Source organism: Magallana gigas, chromosome 2 (genome assembly GCF_963853765.1).
Source record: "Magallana gigas chromosome 2, xbMagGiga1.1, whole genome shotgun sequence".
In the NCBI taxonomy this organism is placed as follows: domain Eukaryota; kingdom Metazoa; phylum Mollusca; class Bivalvia; order Ostreida; family Ostreidae; genus Magallana; species Magallana gigas.
Genome location: NC_088854.1, coordinates 1,193,747 through 1,206,024, shown reverse-complemented (window position 1 = coordinate 1,206,024; position 12,278 = coordinate 1,193,747). Strand labels below are relative to the sequence as shown.

The 12,278-nt window shown below is 33.2% G+C and overlaps 1 long non-coding RNA gene across 1 annotated transcript; it reads right to left on the bottom strand.

The window, feature by feature from the left end:
• Positions 1-5,084: 5,084 nt before the first annotated feature.
• Positions 5,085-8,449, bottom strand: LOC136272082 (uncharacterized). Its single transcript, XR_010709986.1, has 3 exons — positions 8,389-8,449; positions 7,732-7,952; positions 5,085-5,596 (listed from the first exon to the last, which is right to left on the bottom strand). It is a non-coding gene; the product is annotated as an uncharacterized lncRNA (long non-coding RNA).
• Between the last annotated feature and the right edge of the window lie 3,829 nt (positions 8,450-12,278).

Genomic DNA, 12,278 nt, shown 5'->3' with positions numbered 1-12,278 from the left:
TAAATTTTTTATTCCAAGTCAAGTTCTTCGCTAACTGAATAAATGTTATAATTGTAATCGGGATGTTTAAAATTCAGTCTTTAAAGTCGGAATTACCATGTCGAAATAACGACGGCAGACATTTTCTATGATACCTGGCATCTGTTGACAATTTCCACATTTCCGACACTAACCTCCGCTTTTAGATTTCAACGAACATGCTCCATTTGATGTAAGTTTGTAGTTTGCAAAGGTAAAAGAACGGTCTCAAATCAATATTGTTTCAAATTTTCCAGAACTTGTCATTTAGAGCGAATATCATGATTTACTAATACTGATGTTATGTTGATAAGAGAAACCGGAGTAGATGGTGTGACGTCATAGATTAAAATTCAATGGCAGCCCCCATGGCGGCGGGAAATTTAAATTAAGCGATCGATTTTCTTGATTTATTCATTGTTCCGGGGTTTTTAATGAAAATAAATAAGATTTACAATTATATTAGATGATAATTAATTGATTTATTGTACAACATATTTTTAGTTTCCTTCCCCTTTAAAAGTAGTCAACCCTTTGCAACAAAACTGTCTAATAATCACAGGGTTGATAAGTCTTTGTTATATACATTATCTAGAAAAGATTTCACATGAGTTTTTGAATTTGCCATTCATTTTCTTTTGATAGTCCTTTACATATAAGAGGGACATAATTTAAAACAAAACTCAATTAAAAACAAAACCTACATAATACGCATTATTTCCCTTGACTACCGCCATATTTGTTGTCGATCTCTTTTGTTCTGCTCATCGCTACACACCCCTTATATAAGGCCGAGAGCATTATTTATGCATCACCGCATTCAGATATTTCAAACACCCGAACACGTTACATAGGACGAAAAGACTCGTAGAAACGCGTTTTGAACAAAAATAATATGACAACCACTGCACTGGCAAGGAATATCCAATGAACGACGAAACACGACAGACTGAAATCCATGCAAAGATACTTCAAATATTCCACAATAATTGTAGACCGTTTTCCTGTGTATGTTATAACATCGCACTTGCCCAAACCACACATTGTGGCAGATCGAGCAATGTCAATGATCCGATGTTACGTTGTTACTTTCTTGGATTTACCATCATTTAGCTACTCACAGTGTTGGATGTAGTGCCACCGGGGTTTTCAAAACAGAGCAGACGTTATGCACACTGTATGAACGACACACGTGTTCGATGTGCATGCGAAGTAAGGCAGCAACGTCTGTGCAAAATAATACGGATACCTTGGAAATTCTTTCAAAGAATAAATATATTTTGTATATACTTTCATTGATTGTTGTTTCCTTTATTCTTTATTGCAAACATTTAAACACAATGTGTAGTTCATACATTTAGAAGTCCCTGAAACTTGAATGCCTCGATATGAAAGCAACCGACCGGAACTTTATCAACCGGTATATATAGCCTAGTGGCAGTAGAGGAGCAATCGAAACAAATATGGCGACCGAATGCTTTTATGAATTCATGTCAGCTTTAAACAGGTTGGGGAAACTATTTTCTGTGACGTCGGAAAAAAATTACATACTAAATGAGGCACAGTCGTAATCAACTAACTGACCAATCAGCTGAATGACATTCCTGAGTTGAAATGCGTCATGAGTTACAACAAAAAATACTACGTTTAAAAAGTGCTACTTTTTCTAATTGCTTTTAGAAAAGCATATTTTATTTTTTCAAGCATTTTGTATACTTAAAACAGTATTTACATCATCATCTACCAGGCTCACATTTACAAACACTCATTTTACAATGGTAAAAATTTGGGTTCATCAACTGCATTGTATAAGTCTATTTGTTGACAAAAGCCTTACTGCCAGCGCTGATTTTTAGTGAAGACATATTTCACGTGGTTTCATGGTCCAAAGCATTCGACTCGTAGGTGTTTGTACATTGTCTGGCATTTAAAAGACCTCATGTGGCCATTTTAAGCCTAAATGTAAATGGTTATGAGATGCGTGTTTGGTGAGTACTCTTGATATTAATCCATGTATTCTTTTAGACAGTACTTACAGTTAGTGTATGCATCTACTCGGACTTATGGCATTCCATTAGAGCGAGAAAATGAGGAAATACAAAGATGACACATACTACTTATAACTTATACAATGTTCAATGTACATGCGGATTGTTATTACTATTGTCATTACATACAACAATAAAGATGTATCAAAATGAATTAAGTTTTAAATTCTAGTCAACAAATACACTGTAGCACTACAACAGCGAAAAACACAAAATTTACGAAAATTAAATACTGGAATATAACGACTTGTGAAGACTTTATGAGAGGTATTTCAACGTATTATGGAAAATCTGCAATGTTTGTTAATGTGAGCATAAAAATCTCAATAAGTACATATCTTTGCAATTTTTACAAAAAAATTGAAAATTTTTATAAATTGACGTGCCCGCAGTCATTCGAAATCAAGTCGTAAATTAGTCTAAACCACGTGTTTATTGTAAAAACGTAAACATGTAGTAAATCACATATGTTGCTTTCTATTCACTGATTGGACAGTTGTTCGCGTTACGCATCGCTCTGCGCAATGACAACAATATTCATATAAGGTAGTTTCCCCGACCTGTTAAAGACATGTGGAAACAGACCGCCTACGTGAGGCTGGGATTGTCGATACATTAGGAGTAGGAAATGACGTCTTAGAATTGTAAAGTAATTATTTAGTCTTTTTATTTGTTAATTAGATGTATCTTTTAAATAAGACATTCTATTTTGTATGACATTTTGTAGCTGTAGGTGTTAATTAGAATGTTACATATTATCGTTAATGGACGTAAGTTAACTTGGATAAATTATATATATATAAGCATTGTACGTGACAAAAGACCCGATCACTCATAAACAGGTTTTTATATCATTTGGAGTCTTACAACACTTGTTTTAAGGTCAAGTACTAGTAAATAAAAGGTGCATACAGGATTATGATTTTCAAGATATAAACTCTTTCAATGATGCTTCATATTAATACCCTTATTATTATTTATTAAGGTGAATCGGGGCTTAAAGGTTTGGTAAAATCAATGAAAAATCATGTTTTAAGAAATGATTTTTAATGAAATTTGAAGGAAATAGGTAACAAAGCTCGGAGTTTTGTTCATTTTTGACAAATGGAATATATATAGAGTGCTTACAGTCTCTCGAAAAATGGCATTAAACAAGTTCTTGACCTCTTCTTTAAAGCTGCTTTGTCCAATTTTCTATCAAATTTTGTGAACGCTTTTAAACGACGGTTATGCTATATAGGTATGTGTATAATAAAAGTTATTGCAAAAGTTTTCCTTGTCAACTAAGTCAATCTTATTTTCATAAAAATATGATGAACAGAATTTGTCAACAAAACAACGACATAAAGAGGTATCGCAATTTTTCGCCTCATATCAAAATTCGCAGCCGATGTCGAGGCGGCTGTGATTGTATTATGACTTACACATCGCTATATAGAAAGGTTTTAAAGGGGCATGGTCACGATTTTGGTTAAATTCTGTTTTTATTATTCACAATGCTGTAGAAATGCATTTCTAATGATGAAATGAAATTTGAGAATCAGTTGTTAAGTTATAAGCAAGATAGGGAGCTCAGAATTCTTCGTCATGTAAACAAGGCTCGTGCCCTGTTTTTGTTATTACATAGGTTCAATATACCAGTAAAAATTCTTTTCAAGCTGATTTGTATATCTTTTTATTCATTTTTAGCATAAATGAACAATTTCTAATGTTTAACATATTCATATTTAGGTCAAAAATTGGAATTTTTACTTCAGCATTCAAAATGTAAACAAAAGCTTTGTTTACATAGCAAAGAATTGCAAGCTCTGTAACTCGCGTATAACTCAACAAATGACACTCAAATTTTGGTTACCTATTAAAAATGCATTTATTACAGAAGCATTGTGACCATTAAAATAGAAAAATAATTTTTGCCCAAAATCGTGACCATGCCCCTTTAATACTTTGAAAAAATCAAAACTAGACCTGTGTACATTCTGTTCACTAATATTTCTAAAGTTTGTTTTGTTAACAGTCGATACATAACGTGATGTCAGATTGTTTCATTTTCTAAATAATTCCTTTGAAACAGGAAAGTAAGGGAAAATTCATTAAATCAATCATGATGGTTCTAGCACCAAAATAGAAGATTTCCGCTACGTAATTTCAAAATAATAGTTCATGTTTTATGGCATTTTTCAATTTGGATATAAAGTTTCAATTAAAAATATATACTATTACCAGATTAATGAGCATTCAATTGCATTTTGAATGCATTTAAAAGATAAATTCAAGATATTCTAATTCCAAAAAAAATAAAGCCAGGCAATGCACACTGGGATTTTGGGCATTAACAGATATATATGCAAATACAGAAGAATAATCTATCGAGGAAAATAATATTAAAACGCCGCGTGTGTCCTTAAAATGCTTCTCTCGCGCCAAGTTCTGCCAGGTTATACAGTTGATTCAAACGAAATTGTTCTAATGTTTGTTGCAATTGTGTAACTATCTACTTAATGTCACAGAAAAGAATCGACAAGGAATTACTAAATTTCAAACAACATTTTTTAAAACATTTTGTTCGTTAATTAACATATTCATGACGCTTTGCAAAACGACCCACGGAATCGCGAATGTCAACCTAAGCACAGAGAATTTACGGCTATTTTAAAATTTCAATCATTATAACATAATGATTTTACTTATCAAATCTAGATCCATGTATGACTTAATGTGAATCAGATTTTAAATTATATATCTCTACAGTAATCTATATAAGTCACACACACACACACACACACACACACACACACACACACACACACATATATATATATATATATATATATATATATATATATATATATATATATATATATATATATATATATATTAAATTTATTTATTTATTTTATTTATAAAAGTTTTCAGTAGACGATAACAAAATTCTGGTTAGTATTTAATTCCAATATGTTCAAACATATACCATGATACACAAATATAGTATTGTTTTATATATAGCATCCAGATTGTTGCTATTCAGCAAGAAGACCGGATATTCCTCTGTATTCGTTAATTTGTGGTCATTATCACAATTTACAGATTTCAATCCCTAAGAACTTAATTAGAATGCAGTTTCTGTAAAAACTTTGTGTTGGGGTCCAGATACCTTCTAGTGTCAAAACTGAAATATTCAGTTAGGGGGGTGTGCGGCCATCTTGGGAATTTGAGAATAGAAATGTAAACATTTCTTGAACGGGCTTTTTTCTGCTAAAAACTGGCAACAATTATTGTCAAAATGTTTGTACATGTTTATCTTCAATGCACAATATGGCCGCAATATCTCCTGAATGTAAACACTGGTTCAAAATCTCGCGAAATTTCAATTGTTCAGAGAACAAAATCATCGTCGGTCATGGCGAAGATTTTTACAGATTGTCTGTTCACCTTAATGCCTCCGTACCGCTTTTTAACAAAATCCATAATGGCAGCCAAAATCCTGTGTTCCTGCTTAAAAGTGTGGGTGGAGGTATTGTATTCAAGTCCTAAAACAAATATTTAGATTGATTATTTTGAGAGAGAGAGAGAGAGAGAGAGAGAGAGAGAGAGAGAGAGAGAGAGAGAGAGAGAGAGTTTTATTTACAATCACAGCAGGAAAACAAACAAGATTGCCATGTCCGAATCTCTAAGTCTGAAGATCAAAGATTAAAATCAAGTCTGAAACTTATTTCATCACAGAAGACATCTTTCCAAATATCAATCAAAAATTATTGCAATAAATCTATTTGCTTTGTTATAATGATATAGGTTCTATATTTTTGTATAGTATCTTGCGTAATTTCTCTTTCTTTCCCAAAAATATAAGTAGATCAAAGTTGAACGCTTTCAATTACCTTATATGTTGTTGCCATACGTCTACTTCGATATTTATCTAATATAACATATTACCTGAGAAACTCAATCTTAACCTCTAAGAAACTCAATGATGTGTGATGAATTATCTGAGAAGCTCGTTCTTTTGTGACAAATCCTTCAAGAAACTCAATGGTTTGTGCCGTTTTGGATGAGAAATTTATCGTTCTAAGACTTTTTGACTTGAAACTAATTTCTTTGTCACGTATCTACTTTTCATCATTCTATGGCGTTCTAATCTTAAAATAAATGTTACTAGTATGTGACATTTTGACGAAGAAACGCAACCTTATTTTACAATTTAAACAAGAAAACTCAACCATCTGTTATAGTCTGTCCCAAGATTTTTTTGCCGCATATTTTCTTAAATTATTCAATATTTATAAATACCTCTTGGTTCAGACGATGTTCATTCAATAGTATGAAAAAATCCCAAGAGTTCCCCTTTGAAACGCCCCCTCTAGCTTGTCGGGTATCAGTACACGGCTAAAAATAAAAAGTCTACGAGGTTTTTCCATTGCCAAGGAGATGAAGACGCCCGGATGATAACGTTGAAAAATTGCGCGAGGTGTCCCGAGTATTTCCGAATGGAGAAAAGATGTCAACATTCCCCATTATAAATCTCCGTAGGAAATCTGTTTTCGTTCCTGTGAATTTTTACGAGGGAAAAATGATAATGTGTGAATGAAGTTATCTTGGGAATTTTCCCTTTCGTCGATTTTGATTGCACTTCAGTCATAGGTATGTGTATTTTTATTAAAAATCGTTCAAATATGCAGCATAAATATCTTGGGACAGACTATAGTTCGGGACACCGTGTTTTGACGTTTCAATTAGAATCTCAACCTTCTCTGACTTATTGACTGTAACTATATCTCTTTGTAAACTTCATAGCTACTGATTAAGACACCTACCTGTTGTAACTTGTTGACACTGACTAAGACACCTACCTGTTGTAACTTGTTGACACTGACTTAGACACCTACCTGTTGTAACTTGTTGACACTGACTAAGACACCTACCTGTTGTAACTTGTTGGCACTGACTAAGACACCTACCTGTTGTGACTTGTTGACACTGACTAAGACACCTACCTGTTGTGACTTGTTGGCACTGACTAAGACACCTTCCTGTTGTGACTTGTTGGCTCTGACTAAGACACCTACCTGTTGTAACTTGTTGGCACTGACTAAGACACCTACCTGTTGTAACTTGTTGGCTCTGACTAAGACACCTACCTGTTGGCTCTGACTAAGACACCTACCTGTTGTAACTTGTTGGCACTGACTAAGACACCTACCTGTTGTAACTTGTTGACACTGACTAAGACACCTACCTGTTGTAACTTGTTGACACTGACTAAGACACCTACCTGTTGTAACTTGTTGACACTGACTTAGACACCTACCTGTTGTAACTTGTTGACACTGACTAAGACACCTACCTGTTGTAACTTGTTGACTTGGACTTAGACACCTACCTGTTGTAAATTGTTGGCACTGACTAAGACACCTACCTTTTGTAACTTGTTGACACTGAATAAGACACCTACCTGTTGTAACTTGTTGACATTGACTAAGACACCTACCTGTTGTTACTTGTTGGCTCTGACTAAGACACCTACCTGTTGTAACTTGTTGGCTCTGACTAAGACACCTACCTGTTGTAACTTGTTGGCTCTGACTAAGACACCTACCTGTTGTAACTTGTTGGCTCTGACTAAGACACCTACCTGTTGTAACTTGTTGGCACTGACTAAGACACCTACCTGTTGTAACTTGTTGACTTGGACTTTCCACTGCGGGAAAGTGACGACTGGAATTTTCTTTTTCTATGTTACTTTCTTCAACTTGCTCTCCAGAGCATCCATCTTTTGGTAAAGTCTGACAAATGTTTCCCTGACGTAAGCACAATCTATGATACGGTCTTCCATCTGGTAGCCTTACAAACTCCTCGGAGATAATTTGAAAGTGACATATAGTGCAGAGACTGAAAAACAACATTGCACATTATTCCTAGAACCTGAATTTATTCCTTTAGAATTAGTAGTTTCTTTCATTTTCATGCATCGTATTGCCATCAAGCATACAAATAAATAACATAATCTGTATCAATTTATCACACGTCAAAAAAATATTGGGAAACAACCAGACAGTATAAGCAACTAACGCACACGTGATAATTTACAAAACAAACTGTAATTTATACCAGTTAGCTAAACCATCGCTACATCACAGTCTGACAGTATACAGCTACAAGACTTACATTTTAAAATCTAAAGTAAACATAAAGACAGTGCTGTAACAAACCATGAACCATCCGATGTTTACAACTTTTACAGTGGGCCACCGCTGAAGATGAATTAAGTAAGCATGCGGTTAGTTATACTGTGCTGACCATATCCTATACAGTCTCTTATTCTTACCTTGTACTTAGCGGAGTGATGACAGAAGATTCACCAGTGAAAGATGTCATTCTAATTCTTGTTATCTCGCCGAAATGATGTTTTTATAAATATTGTAGAATATATACATTTTGCAAGGAAAGTGTTAATTGATAAGAAGCATGCAGCTGTTGAAACATGTGTTTTTATCGTGACTTTCATCGACATAATTGTTTCCAATTACATCTATAAAGGTGAATGGTTTCTAATGTGCCAATAAGGCTAATAGGATGTAGATAACAAATACACCAGAACAATTTCTCGACTACAACACTTAAGAAAAAGGTCAAACATCAAGCTAACCTGAGCTGTATGTGTTCGGCGTCCGTCTGTGTGTGAGTTTGTCTGGACGGACGGACGGAACAGGGTAACAACAATATACCCGAACTTTCTTTAGAAAGTGCTGGTATAAATACGAAACGTTTACAGTTAGACGGACGCCGCACAAAGAGTGATCAGAAAAGCTTGCTTGAGTTTCAGCTCAGGTGAGCTAAAACCGCAAAAATGGCCATCACAAAATGTTTCTTTCTATTTCAATTTCAGCTGTAATTCTGCTTTCGGATCATTAATATTTATATCAAAGGTATTCAACGAAGGTTAGTTAAAGTTTGTTAATGACAAGATTGTGACATTGTAACTATAAACCGAAGTTCCGACGAAGTGGTTAACCGGTGAGCATATGCATTTACTATCTATAATTTTAATACAAAATCAAGTTCACGCTCTCGTGTCTTATTCTATTATACACCAAATATAAATCAATCAACCAACTTATCATCTGCTCACATTTTTTCTAAAAATAACCAAATAAATTGTCTTTATTTACGGTATTACATGTATATATTAGCATGCTATACACCAACATAAATTTACAATCAAACAGATTTTGCAACATCTATCTTTTAAAAGAAAACATGTTTTTGTTTTTGTATTTCCCTAACTTTAAATGGGGCAGATGCTATTTCTCTTCTAAATTCTCAAAACGTGTGTAAAGATACTATAAAACACCAAATTTCATTATAATTACTCGTGTAAATTTTACGTGACAGTCTCTTGAACATATAAACCCGCATACTATTGGTGATATTAAGTTATTCATAGCAAACATTAAAAAACTTAAATATTTTAAGTTATGTCTAGAAAATAATATGTATCAGTGAAGCAGAATTATGGCTGGGGGGATTTTTTTATAGTTAGATAATTTACTTTTCTGGTAAACTGTTTGCAAATTTTCTAGGAATTTTGATATGTTAATTTAATGATAATGTTGTTTAAATTTTCAGTCATGTTTTACAACGTTCTGTGCTTTTTCATTGTTGTTTATGACAACAGCATTTTTGCAATGTTGCCTTACGTTGGTCAAAAGGCTTAAAAATAAACGTTGTAAAATGTTAAACCTCACGTAACTCTAAATATTGATCTACATATCTTTTTATAAACACGAGCCGTTAATTAATCTTGTAAATCGTTCTAGATATATTACCATGCCTTTTTAAAATCAAGTTTTTATTCTGGCATTCTGAAGTGAGAACTTTGTAGTTCGTGGTCTTTGTTGTGTAAACAGTTCTCAAATGACGTGTGCCACAATTTGTCTCATGCTCGGAGCTTACATACCAGATTTTTATATCAGTGCAGTTGTTTTTTCTTCTCTTCAAGTTTCATATTTCATGATATTGTGGAAGGCGGGGATAAACAGTTATATTATTAATGTAGTTTAAACTGTCAGTTGATATTTTTATGTTTATGACTTTAGGAAATCTAAATTATGTAAAGAATATAAAGAATATCCGAATGGACTTAAATTACTTCTAGGGTTAGAACAAGAATCCAAGTAGATTGAAAAATCGAGTAATTATTAAAAAAAAACATATTTCTGCAAAAGTTTCCTGTTTTGGATACTTTTATCCTAAGGAACAAAAATTAAAATGTTGAAACAAAATTTTCTACATATCATATCATGATTTTTGTTTTTTTCTTTACTAAGTCTTTCTTTGATCCGTGCATATTCTTCTCTTAGTATGGTCTTTCATATACTGTAAAGAAAATTTATCTTTTTGTATGGTTTTCAGAACAGTATATATCATCTATTTGTTTCGTCTTCAACTGAAATATATATATTTTAGCCAGCTTCTCTTTGAATGGACTTCTGTTGATCATTCTTCCTTACTACTCTTTGAATCACATCTTTCATTGACAAGTTCACGTCCTTCTCTTTAAATATCATCTTTCATTGACAAGTTCACATCCTTCTCTTTGAATATCATCTTTCATTGACAAGTTCACATCCTTCTCTTTGAATATCATCTTTCATTGACAAGTTCACATCCTTCTCTTTGAATATCATCTTTTATTGACAAGTTCACGTCCTTCTCTTTAAATATCATCTTTCATTGACAAGTTCACATCCTTCTCTTTAAATATCATCTTTCATTGACAAGTTCACGTCCTTCTCTTTGAATATCATCTTTCATTGACAAGTTCACGTCCTTCTCTTCAAATATCATCTTTCATTGACAAGTTCACATCCTTCTCTTTGAATAGCATCTTTTATTGACAAGTTCACGTCCTTCTCTTTAAATATGATCTTTCATTGACAAGTTCATATCCTTCTCTTTGAATATCATCTTTCATTGACAAGTTCACATCCTTCTCTTTGAATATCATCTTTCATTGACAAGTTCACATCCTTCTCTTTGAATATCATCTTTCATTGACAAGTTCACATCCTTCTCTTTGAATATCATCTTTTATTGACAAGTTCACGTCCTTCTCTTTAAATATCATCTTTCATTGACAAGTTCACATCCTTCTTTTTAAATATCATCTTTCATTGACAAGTTCACGTCCTTCTCTTTGAATATCATCTTTCATTGACAAGTTCACGTCCTTCTCTTTAAATATCATCTTTCATTGACAAGTTCACATCCTTCTCTTTGAATAGCATCTTTCATTGACAAGTTCACGTCCTTCTCTTTAAATATGATCTTTCATTGACAAGTTCATATCTTCCTCTTTGAATGATCTTTCACTGACAAGATCATATCCTTCTCTTTGAATGATCTTTCATTGACAATCTCGTATCTACCTGTTTAAATGACTTTCATTGACAAGTTTATCCCTCTCTTCCAATAATCTTTGATTGACTTTATATCCTTCTCTTTGAATGATCTCTCATTGACATTTAATATCTTCCTCTTTGAATAATCTTTCATCGACAAGTTCATAATTATCCTTTTCTTTGAATAATCTTTCATTGACGAGTTCATATCCTTCTCTTTGAATGATCTTTCATTGTCAAGTTCATATCTATCCTTCCGGTCGTCACAGGTGGAAATGAAAAACCTTAATTTTTCAATTTTTTGGACTTGAATGTTTTTATTCCATAGAGACGCTCTCAAAACTTCCGAATTTGAAATTTGTTTTAAAATCGATCTACGCATTCTCGAGTTCTGGACTCTAACGTCCTGAAGCGAGAGTCTGCGTTGCTCAGTCGATAGAGTGGTGGACTTGGGCCTAATTTAATGACAATTATATGTCTATTAAACTTTTTAAAGATGGTAAAATGGAGTTTGAATAAGTTTTTCGATATGATAGAAAAGAACAACTATCCTTATAGTCTACTTTATTGCACTCAAACGGAAGACATTTCGTTGCTCGCAACGAGCATCTAGTTATCCTTCTTTTTGAATGATCTTTCACTGACAAGTTCATATCCTTCTCTTTGAATGATCTTTGATTGACAAGTTTATATCCGTCTCTTTGAACGATCTTTCATTGACAGGCTCATTTCTTCCTCTTTGAATGACTTGACTTTAATTGACAAGTTCATATCCTTCTCTTTGAATGATCTTTAATTGACCAGTCTGAGTTCA